Source organism: Chinchilla lanigera, unplaced genomic scaffold (assembly GCF_000276665.1).
Source record: "Chinchilla lanigera isolate Chin_1 unplaced genomic scaffold, ChiLan1.0 scaffold00069, whole genome shotgun sequence".
NCBI lineage: Eukaryota > Metazoa > Chordata > Mammalia > Rodentia > Chinchillidae > Chinchilla > Chinchilla lanigera.
In genome coordinates this window covers 7264201-7274734 of record NW_004955470.1, presented here as the reverse complement: position 1 = coordinate 7274734, position 10534 = coordinate 7264201, and the positions used below count along the sequence as shown (strand labels likewise).

Genomic DNA, 10534 nt, shown 5'->3' with positions numbered 1-10534 from the left:
GAGTCTACACCATCAGATCTCCAGCTCTGAGATCTTTGAGCTGCAGCACAGGCTTCCCCGGGTCTCCAGGCAGAATCTGACAGCAGACTGTGGGAATTTTCAGTCTCTACAAGGGCAGGAGACAATAACCTTGGGGTTTTTTTTCTTATTTTTAATTTTTGTGTTTATGAGCCCCTGTTTGCAGCACATAACAATTACATTCATCGTGGGGACTTGGTCCATGTACGTGACAGTTTAATTCCTTTCACATCCCCTCCCCTCTCTTCTTCTCAGTCTCACATACAGGCCTACACACACACACACACACACACACACACACACACACATACACACACACACACACACTGCTGTTTCTCAGCAGAATACTTACTAACACTGTGATTCATCCGTTGGTGACACTGGGCTGCCTCTTCCTTTTGGCTACAATGGATAATCCTGCTACGCGGTGCGTCAGTCTGTTTTCCCTGGTTTCGGATACACACCTAGGAGGAGAGTTGCTTGGCTACGTGGCAGTTCTGTTTCTAACCCTGAGGAACCACCCTGCTCCTTCCCGGCAATGCTGGACCACTCGGCTGTCCCATAGCCACAAAGGAGATATCCGACCAAACTGGGGGCAAGGGTGGAAAAGGCCGCTTTGTGCAAACAGCAACCAAAGTCAGGGTGTCTACTCAGAACAGACACTATTCGGCACGCTTCAGGCAAATTAAAAACCTTCATCCTTTGAGCCCTGTAAGGCTTCCAGAAGGGCCGCTGGGCCGCTCTGCAGAACCGGGCAGCCCCAGGCAGGGGCAAGTAGACGGAGCCCAGCTCACCTCTCCACACCATTACCTTTACGAAGAACAGGGCCTCGCCCGCTGCTCTCACGGCCCCCAGGCAGCTGCTTCTTAGCCTTGGAGGAGCTCTTCCAGCTGCACTCGCTGGCAGGGCCGGTCCTCGTCTTCCCGAGAGGAAGCTGGTTGGCGGCGGCTGCTGCCACTTCCCAGTGTGTCCCCCAAGGCGACAGTCTGTCTTCGGTCTTCCCAGTCTGGTCACTCACGTTCCCATAGTGCTCCTCTCTGCAAGCCTCACCCTACATTTCCTGCCACCTTCTGTTCATTGCTTCCCTTCTCTGGACAGGAAGCCCAGAGTTTCTGCTCCACTTCTGGCCTCTGAGGATAGAGGGACACGGAGGACATCCGGGGAGGGAAGGTAAACAGAAGTGTTTTTGTCCGTTGCTTCTATGTGGCTTTCTTAGGCGCACGTGAAACTGCAGCTTGCGAGCCCCTAAATCCTTGTCTGAATTACTCTTGTAGTTGCCCCATGTTTTCCCCTCCGTCCATTGCGTCTCTGCCGCTTTAGCCCGCTGCTTTTCCAATTCCTTGTAAAGCAAGTATAATTTCAGCGCTTCCGAGGGGTGTTTGGGTGGATGGGTGGTTTTGGTAGAGGAACACCAAGTGTCTCACGTGTGAGCTCCACGCATGACCTAGAGCACAGCATGGGAAGAAAGGGAAACAACTCGATTGCCTAAATATATGAAAAGCTCTTTCCGGGACAGGCTGGAAATTGTTGTAGGTCATGTTGTCTCTAGGAAAACCTCGCTCTTCCTGAGTGCCTTAGACCACCTGGTCCCCGAGGATTGTTCGTTGTCCTTGAAAGGGGTGTGGACGTCCATCTTTCTGTTATCTGGGGGATGTCTCGGAGGCCTCCCCTCCCCGCAGGCCACGTTCACTGGGACAGAGGCTGAGCCGCGGGCAGCCGGCTTTCTCCCCTGGTGGCTGCTTCAGAGCCACCTGTGTGTCCTGCTGGGCAGTGAGCTCACACCTGCATAGCCTCCGCAGTCACATGGTCTGTGCGTTGCACGCCCATTCGGGATGAAGCTATGGCCCCGTGTTGGACGGCCCACTGAGTCCAGAACAGAGGCAAAGGGAGATTTTCAAAGGAAAAGAACCCTACGACCAGCTTCTCTGTAAGGAGGGGCAGAGGACCACACCCCCCAGCACTGCTTGAAGTCCAGCGTGGCTGTGAAAGGGCTGACGCTGTCCTTCCCTCCCGGCTGGGAGGTAATCATCATATTTAGCTCACAGACAGCAGTCTTCTTTCCGAGGCTGTAATTTCCTCTAACTCTCCCCCAAAGTCTTCACAAGTTTCTCACATGCCTCAGACTCTCCTGTGCACCGTTGCCTGGACAAATTGAGGGCAGCCCAGGAGGCAGACACCTCACACCTCAGCCCTGCCCCCTCACTCAGGGTTGTCCTTTAGAGCGAGGACAAGAGGCCCGGGGTGCAGGTGCTGGTGGGCAGGTCCAGAAGCCCTGCAGTGCCAAGGGAGACGGGGAAGACTATGACCGCAGAGGGAGAACCACACCGAGTACCCCTCCCCCAGATGTATTAGAGAGGGCATCTCAGTGTGTGTACTGTTGCTGCTACAAAATACTGGAGACTGAGATTTATAAAGAAAAACGTTTTATCTGGTTCAGTACTCTGGAGGGACACAGGCACGGCACCAGGCTTTTCTAAGCTTCTGGTGAGAACATCGTGGCAGGTGGCATCGAATGACAGAAGTGTGTGCAAGAGTAGAAAGCAGGTATATATACAAGGGACAAAACCCCACAACCTGGCTTCACAACAACCCATTTTAGCCCAGTCCCCGAGGGCCAGCCCACTCCTGAGACCTAACTCAGTCTTGAGAAAGCCATTAATCCATTCGTGAAGATGGGGCCGCCATAACCTAACTCTCTCAAAGTCTCCCCCACCTCGCAGTGCTGACTCCCCTCAGTTTTGGAGGGAGCAAAAATCATGCAGACTCCCCAGATTCTGTCTGGAGCTTTCTTTCCTGTTCTCCTGCTTTCCTGGGGGCCCCCTCTCTCCTCTTTACCGCACCGTCTCCTCACGTGGCTCTCTGTGTGCCCCGGGGGAACCTCTCTCCGTTATCATTCCTCCCACATTCTCTCCGGAAGTCTCGGATCTGTGATCTACGAGGTGACTCTGGAGACATACTGCCCACACCCGAAAGGCCACAGTGGTTTGCCTTGCTGCTCAGCCGTCCTGTCCACACCAGCATCTCCTATTTCCTGTTTTTATTCCTCTTTATTTTCTTTCCTCTTTTCATTTTCTTTGGTTGTGCTGATACGTTGCTCGGTCTCAGAGTGGGGTCCGTGTCTCCTTTGGCTTCGTTAACCATTCGATGCCTGACCTCTGTCCAGCTTCCTTTTCAGTGACGCTGCCTCTTGACTCAGTTTCTCCATTCCCACGGCCACAGTCCTAAAATAACCCCCACTTCATGCTCTGCCCCTTGTTGCTGGCCTCTGTTTTTGCCTCTTCTGAGACTCTGCACATTCTCACCTGGTTAACATCTCCCTCAGCACTTGTTTATGTCACTCCTTGGTTAAAAGCCTTTGGTGGTTCTGTCACCTCCCTAGGAATAGCTAACCTCCCCGGCCTGGAATTAGAAATGCCCACAGTCAGCCCTCCCCTTGCTATGGTTTACAGGTGAGGCTTTTTGGAGGTGGCTGGATCACAGGCGTGTGAATGAAGATTAAGGGTGATTCTGGGATTAAGGGCGGGTGGTACTAAATTAGTCCACTGATTAGAAATTATATAACTCTGGGTGTGGATGAATGGATATACTGGAAACAGAAGTCCCACCATGGATGTGGGTGACACCACCCAAAAAGCTTATGTCCTGGATGGGATAACAGGGAGAGGCAGGCTCCCTGCTGCTGCTTCTGCTTCCTGCCTGCCCTGCCACGGGCTGTTTCTCCTCTGTGATGCCACTCTGCCATGCTGCCCTGCCTTGGAGCCAGCCAGCTATGGACTGAAACATCTGCAAACTGTGGGCTGCATAGACCTTTCCTCTAACCTGTAAGTGTCAATTACGTCTCAGCAATGAAAAAAGGAACTAAGACACTCCCTTCGCTGTTTCATCTCCCACTCGCCTTGCACAAGACAGATCATGCTTTTTCCTCCGCCGTCTCTCGTGGTTTTCTCATTGTGCGGTATGGTCTCTGCCTTCTTTGACCTTAGACACATCTTTCACAACCTCCAGCTTCAGTGCCACGCACAAACTGAGGCTGCTATGTCTATGACTGTAAACATCCATTGCACTCATGGTTGGCTGCTGCAGGGACAGATGTACTTATCTGATTTCTTCAAATGAATTAAGAGCTGGTGAGGGTTCGGTTGTGTTTCATCTGTGTGCGTTCTCCTCAGATCCTTACAGAGTGATAGACACACACCGCTCAGGCCGTGCTGGAGAGAGAGGCTGAGTGAGAGACTGTGGACATAGCTCCAATAAGAGAGCACTCAGAAAAGTTAGGATGAGGCACAAAACTCAAATCAGAAATTCCATTCGACGCAGCGAGGAAACAAGGAGATAGATCTTCTGTAAATGAGAAGAGGATCCAGAGAAGGAGGGAGAGGAAAGTAAAGAGAGTTAAGATGTATTATGTACCTGTACCGCCTCACAATGGATGTGATCGCTATCTGGATTGATGGATGTGACCACAAACATACTAATAAAAACAAAAATCAATAAAATACACAAAGGGAAGTCAAGAGAAGATATTCCTATATTTTCAATGAGAATTCAGTGGCAAATGTTAAAGCTGTTTAAAGATATATATGTATATGCTTGTTTAAAGTAATATATATATTTACCTTTTGGCTTTTGTATCTTTTGAGTTTGACCAAATTAGATTTGGACATGCAACTACAAGGAGAAGAACTGAATAGCCCCTCCCTGAACAAAATTTATCTTTCTTGCTGGTTGTATAATAAGGTCTGATGTGAGCTCAAAATGATTACAGTTTTCCAGTCAGTGATAGATCTTTTGCAAATACTATTAAGTTTGTCATTTTTCAAGCCATTTTTGCAAATCTGGCTTAATCTACTATGACCTATTAGAAAATGTGATTTTACTATGATTAGGTTTGTTCTTCCAGAATAGTGTAAATAAGGTTCTCTAAAAATACAAGTAGAAGAAAATGGTATTACCCAAAGCAGAGAAAAGGCTTTACCCTCTAATTTTACAGGATTGATATCATTTTTTGGTCTGCTCAAATGATACTGGTGTTTATGTCCAAAAACGCTCACACAGCAGGCAACAAAATGGCATGTTTTGACCTTAATTAAGTTTTGTTTGGCTTGGTTGATAGAAAGTAACTTTTGGTTGTAGAAAACAGTGTTTTCTTACTTCACATTAACCTTGAGGGTGTTTTGATGTCAGTGAGTACTTGGCTGGTTTTGCCAAATTCCTTGGAATCTGGAGAAAAAAATATCCATGAAACAGATTTTTTATTCATGACTTGATATTCAGTGCATTTGGCTGTATTATCTCTGCTTTTTCATTTTAATCAAAAAAGGATAAACACTAAGAAATATTCAGATACAAAGCTGAGCTCCACAAATTGAAGATCACCCAGGCATCTGTGTCTTTGTCTCTGCTTTTGTCTCTCTAGCGTCCACACACACACACACACACACACACACACACACACCAGCCATGCACACTCACACACGTACACATACAGGCACTTCCACTACCCCCCCCCATAACATTGGAGAACAAATCTTGGGCCCCACTGAGGGAGAGAGATGATTTGTGAATTATCTGAACTTTCTGAGATTACAAAGAAGCAAGGACCCTGGAAATGCTCATGATAACATCCGGGGAACTTTCCCAGACTGTGAAATTGAACAAACAGCATCCCTGGGTGCCGCGCCTCCCCTGGGTGCTCTGGGTCAGAGCTCAAGAAGGGCAGGACACTGATGCATGCCTGTTCCCAAGCCAGAGGACTCCTCTGGCTTGCTGGGCCTTGCTTATACAGCCAGCACCCCCAGAGGAACCCCCAGTCTTCCCTCCCAGGCCCCTCCACCAGGGACTGACGTGTACGGAGCATGGCCCCCTGGCTCTCCCAGCCCTTAGCAGTCTCTTTCCTAATTTCTCGCACACAGGCGCTGCCTCCAGTAACATCCTTGCACGTTAATCCCGCCCGCTTCTCTGCTGAGCTGGGCTGACGAAGCATCTTGTGTGTGCAGAGTGTTCTTCTGACAGTTGATGAACAGGCCTGTGCAGGGGAAGGGAAGGGCAGCTCCTGCTCCTTGCTGTTGGTGAGCTGAGCTGTGGGTGCACAGGTGTCATGTGAATGGTGCAAACCGACCCTCGGCAGGAGCTCAGTGAGTGTTTATGTTTCATTTATTCGATTCAATCAATTTTTCTTTCAAGTGTCCGTTTTACAAACCTCGATATCTGTAAGAGTATATTCAAACAGTGAATTATTTGGGTGCTGTCTTCATCATTTTCTTTGTCGGTGGGACAAAATACCCAACACCTGCAAATTAGAGGAGGAGAGGTTAATTTGGGCTCGCATTTCAGTGGTTTCAGTCCTTGCATGGTTGGCCTGGAGGAAGGGCCTGGGCAGAGGGAAACTGCTCACATTATGGTGGCCAGGAAGGATCCAGGAAGGGAGAAATCCCTTCCAGGCCATGCCCACAGACCACCCTCTTAACAGGAAGTTGGCCATAAGCCCCTAATCTAGTCACTGCCCAAACGCGCAAGGCACTGTGGGCCATTTTATCTAATTCATAACAGACAGTGACTGCAAACTAACTTTTCAAGAGTAAGGACCACAGACCGAGAAGGACACACAGAGAACCAGGCCAGGAGGTGCACAAATTTTGACCCACACTCTCAAAGAACAGTTTAATTAGGAAGACAAAATTTAAGAACACAGGACCATCCTTCAGAATGTAAGGCCTATAATTCAGCATGCAATACATAATTGTGTGGGCCTGACGGTAAGTGCAGAGAGCAGACAGAGACTAGGATGTTTCTATATTTGTAGGGTCATGCCCCAAATTCCCATCTGAAAAAGTATTCTGTCTGGATTGTGTTCGCAAAGATTCCTCCTCAGCCGGAGACTTTGTTTGTCTTGGTGAGTGCCCCGGGTCTGGTGTATATGTAGAGGGATTCTCTCTGGCATGCATCTGTCTCTGTGTTAACTCCAGGAGAGCTGACTGATGAAGTTAAAGACTGCAGCCCTCTTTGCCCAGGTCTGCTCCAAGGGTGCCGATTCATCTGAATTAGAGCCAGGAAAGGATGCGGCCAAATTGCCTCTTTTAAAGCTAAATAAATGAAAATGTAAAGAAGGTAAGTGACTCGTCCAAGGTGGCTATCTAAGTCTTTTTTCCTGTCACTGTAACAAAATGCCACAGACTGGTCATTTATAAAGGCAAGAAGTTTATTTAGCTTGCATTTCAAGAGGCCTGAAGTCCACACCTGACAAGTGCCCTGTGCTACATGCTGACAGGCTGGAAGAGGTGGCAGGACAGAGGGGCCAGACTGTCCCATTGCAACAGCAAGCAGAAACACCAAAAGGACATCCAGGATTTGGAGGCAGATTTATTTATGTTGATGATGGGCATTGATTGGGATCATCCCCAGAATATTAGGCCCTGATCTCTGATGGTCTAGAGCTTATATGGAATAAGCAAGCAGGAAGTACAGAGGCAGAATGGCTTGTCAGTTGGGGATTGGTTTATACAATGTGCATCACAGTGACCAGCTATGCATCATGGTGACCAACTGTTTCTAAGAGACAGGAGCAACTGGAACTGGAACAAGAACTGTTACCCGGGCAACTAAGAAACTGAAGTATACTGGCTGGGGGGAGCATTTCCTGTTACACCATGACAGCTCTCTTTGGTGGTAACTGTCTCAGTCCACCAGAGCTGCATCCCAGTGCTTCTTGGCATGGCCACACCAAGTTCAACAGAGTTTGGGAGGGGAAAACCATAGCAGGGCATTAGAGGGGATGCTTCGCTGGAAGTAGCAGGTGATATCACTTATTGCAAAGCAATAAATAAGTAGAATTTATTATAAGGATTCAGGTGAATTCCACACTTTTCTCTTGTTGCTGGGACAAAATATCCAATGCCCAGAATTAAGGAAAGAAAGGTTTATTTAGCTCACAGTTAATGGAAGTTTCAGTCCATTCTCAGTTGGCTCCCAGACAGAGTGGCATATGGCAGAGGGCAACAGTTCATGGTGGTAAAAGACAGCAAAAGCAACAAGAGCAGAAAGAGAGGAGCAGAAAGAGCAAGGCTCTTTCCCTCCCTCATATTGTATGAAGGCTGCCCACCCCAGGGCGGGTGTAACACTCACACTGGTAATCCCAGCATTGGACCGTGAATCAATCACAAACTCTAGAAGCCTGCCTCATGACTGCATAAGGCTTTGGGGGGACAGCTAGACACAAACCATAAAAGGGAGAAAGAAGTGTTTAATGGGTATGAAATATTTTTATGGGGAGAGGGAGAAAATTTTGAAAGCAGCTAGAGCTAGTGGTTGCACATTATAAATACATTAAATACCATTGAATCATTATTTTAAAATGGGTAATTATGTGTTATGTGAATTTCACCTCAATAATAATCATTTAAAGATCATGTAGGATAGTCAGTAGTCATTGCAGCCGTGTTCAGAACACATAAATGCATGTGTAGGTGAATAATTTAGAAAATCTGCAGTTGGATAAATAAACTCCTGGCTCCTCAAGGGCAGATCATGCCAGCGCGTCACTCAGGATGTCCCAGTCCTGTGCAGGCACTGAGCTGCCTGTTCAGCCAGGGGCTGGGACCTGTCCTCTTCCCTCCCAGCATTCCTGGGCCTCGCTAGGCTCCTTTCAGACTTGTCCTCATGTGACGGGCTGGGTGCTTTGGAGGCCCGAGGCTGGTGGCCTTCTGCTAGGTTTGTTCATGCTTCCCAGGGTGGTGAAGGACTTGCATTACATTCGCCCTGTGCTGCTGCTCACCCATGGTCCCCTCTTCCTTGTGAAGCTTGGTGACACAAGCCCAGCGGGCCAGAGAAAGGCCAGCACCTGCAGGAACAGACTTCCCTGGGAAGAAGAGCCACAGCTCATGGAGGAAGCAGAGCCCAAGCAGCTCTTCCCAGCCCTGTCACAGGGCCTCATGGGAGAATCATCAGACCCAGGCCTCAGGGGATCCAAGTGGCAGAAACCCTCTCCGCCAAGTAAGCAGCGAAACCTTCCAACCCCAAAATGCAAGCCTCTCTTGGCCCAGTAGATCACTTGCTATAAGGGCTCTCAGCGCTGGGGTCTCAGGCTAAAACGGCGTCCTCAGTTGAGACAAGTCCACGTATTTGGTTATACCCAGGACATCTGTCAGGACCCGGGTGGCCTTCAGGGCCTGCAGCCTATTTCAAGGTCAAGACCATCTCCTGAATTGATCAGTCAACCAGCTGCAGTCCTTCCTGGCCATTAGCATCCTCCCTTACTTGCTTTTCCCTCACCATCTCTGTTTAAGCAAATTTACAAAAGAAAAACACAGGAAATGCTAAGCTGTGTACATTCATTCACCCAGAAACTGTTTTGCCAATAAACAACTTTGCGTAGCTGCAGTGTGTCAATATTACTTTGTTCTACTTTTTCCCTTTGTATTTCACTGACCCGTTCTTTATCTGGACCTTCAGTAGCTAGGGGGATGGGACAAGGATGGGACAAGGCAGTGTTTCCCCTAAAATTATCCCAGTGGGTGTTATGGTTTGGGGTTATTTTGCAAGGACAAAATAATACAGGACACATAATTATAATACAGGACACATATTTTAGAAAATTATTTATAACAGTCACCTGAAGAATCATATACAAGAGAGTACAGGCAATATGTCCACACACTATAGACCAAGAATCCAGCTGAGGACCTGGATCCTGTGATGATATCCTGCATGAGTCCAGCTGAGGACCTAGAGCCCATGACAATGCCTCCCACCAGTCCAACTGGAGGCCTAGAGCCCATGACACATCTCGTGCAGGCTTGTTTCATGGATCTACACTGGGAAGGCCCAAAGGTCAGTGGTGGAATCTAGGAAGTCTGTGCCAGTGGGATGAAGGATCTGTGCTAGCAGGCTGAGGGATCTGCACTGGAGCCAGGAATCCTGAAAATTACCACAGCCATCCTCAACAACAGTGAGGTCCCAAGCTCCTCCAATGGCAAAGACAGCTGAGTTCCCATCAGGAAAGCCAATGCAGCAAGCTTCTCCCAGAGTCCAGCAGTGCACCATCTTCCCCTTCAGAGCCAGGAAGCGATGCTCAAAGTGAGGACCAGAGCTCCCCCAAAGTAAACCAAAGCTATTCTCAGTGCCAGCAAGGTCCTGAGCTCCTCGGAGGATGAAAACAGCTCAGTTTATCAGGAAAGCCAGCATGACAAGTTCTTCCAACAGAACCAACAGCTCCTTACAGTTTCCACCAGCTCCCAACAGCCTCTCTCAGCTCCCATCAGCCTCCAGAGCTTCATCTTAATCAGCAGCATTTCCATGAGTACTCTGATTTTCCAGGCTCCAACCAGAGTTTCCAATATAGTTTGCAGCATTCAAGGGCTGCCTCTTTGACCAGTCTCTCAAAAGATTTCCTAATTAATACCAAAGATTCTTGAGTCACATGGCCAGGCAACATCACAACAATAACCCCACTCTCCCAGTACCAATTTGTCTTAGTTACTTTTCTCTCGTTGCTGAGACAAAATACCCAACACCCAAAATT

General features: G+C 48.4%; 1 long non-coding RNA gene across 2 annotated transcripts; it reads left to right on the top strand.

Moving 5' to 3' along the window:
* The first annotated feature begins 1028 nt into the window (after nucleotides 1-1028).
* On the top strand, nucleotides 1029-9379 carry LOC106150268. Of its 2 annotated transcripts, XR_001236998.1 has the most exons (5): nucleotides 1029-1188; nucleotides 5931-6152; nucleotides 6984-7125; nucleotides 8814-9006; nucleotides 9150-9379. It is a non-coding gene; the product is annotated as an uncharacterized LOC106150268 (long non-coding RNA). The 2 variants fall into 2 exon arrangements; XR_001236997.1 differs by having other exon boundaries at nucleotides 8814-9379.
* Nucleotides 9380-10534: the final 1155 nt, after the last annotated feature.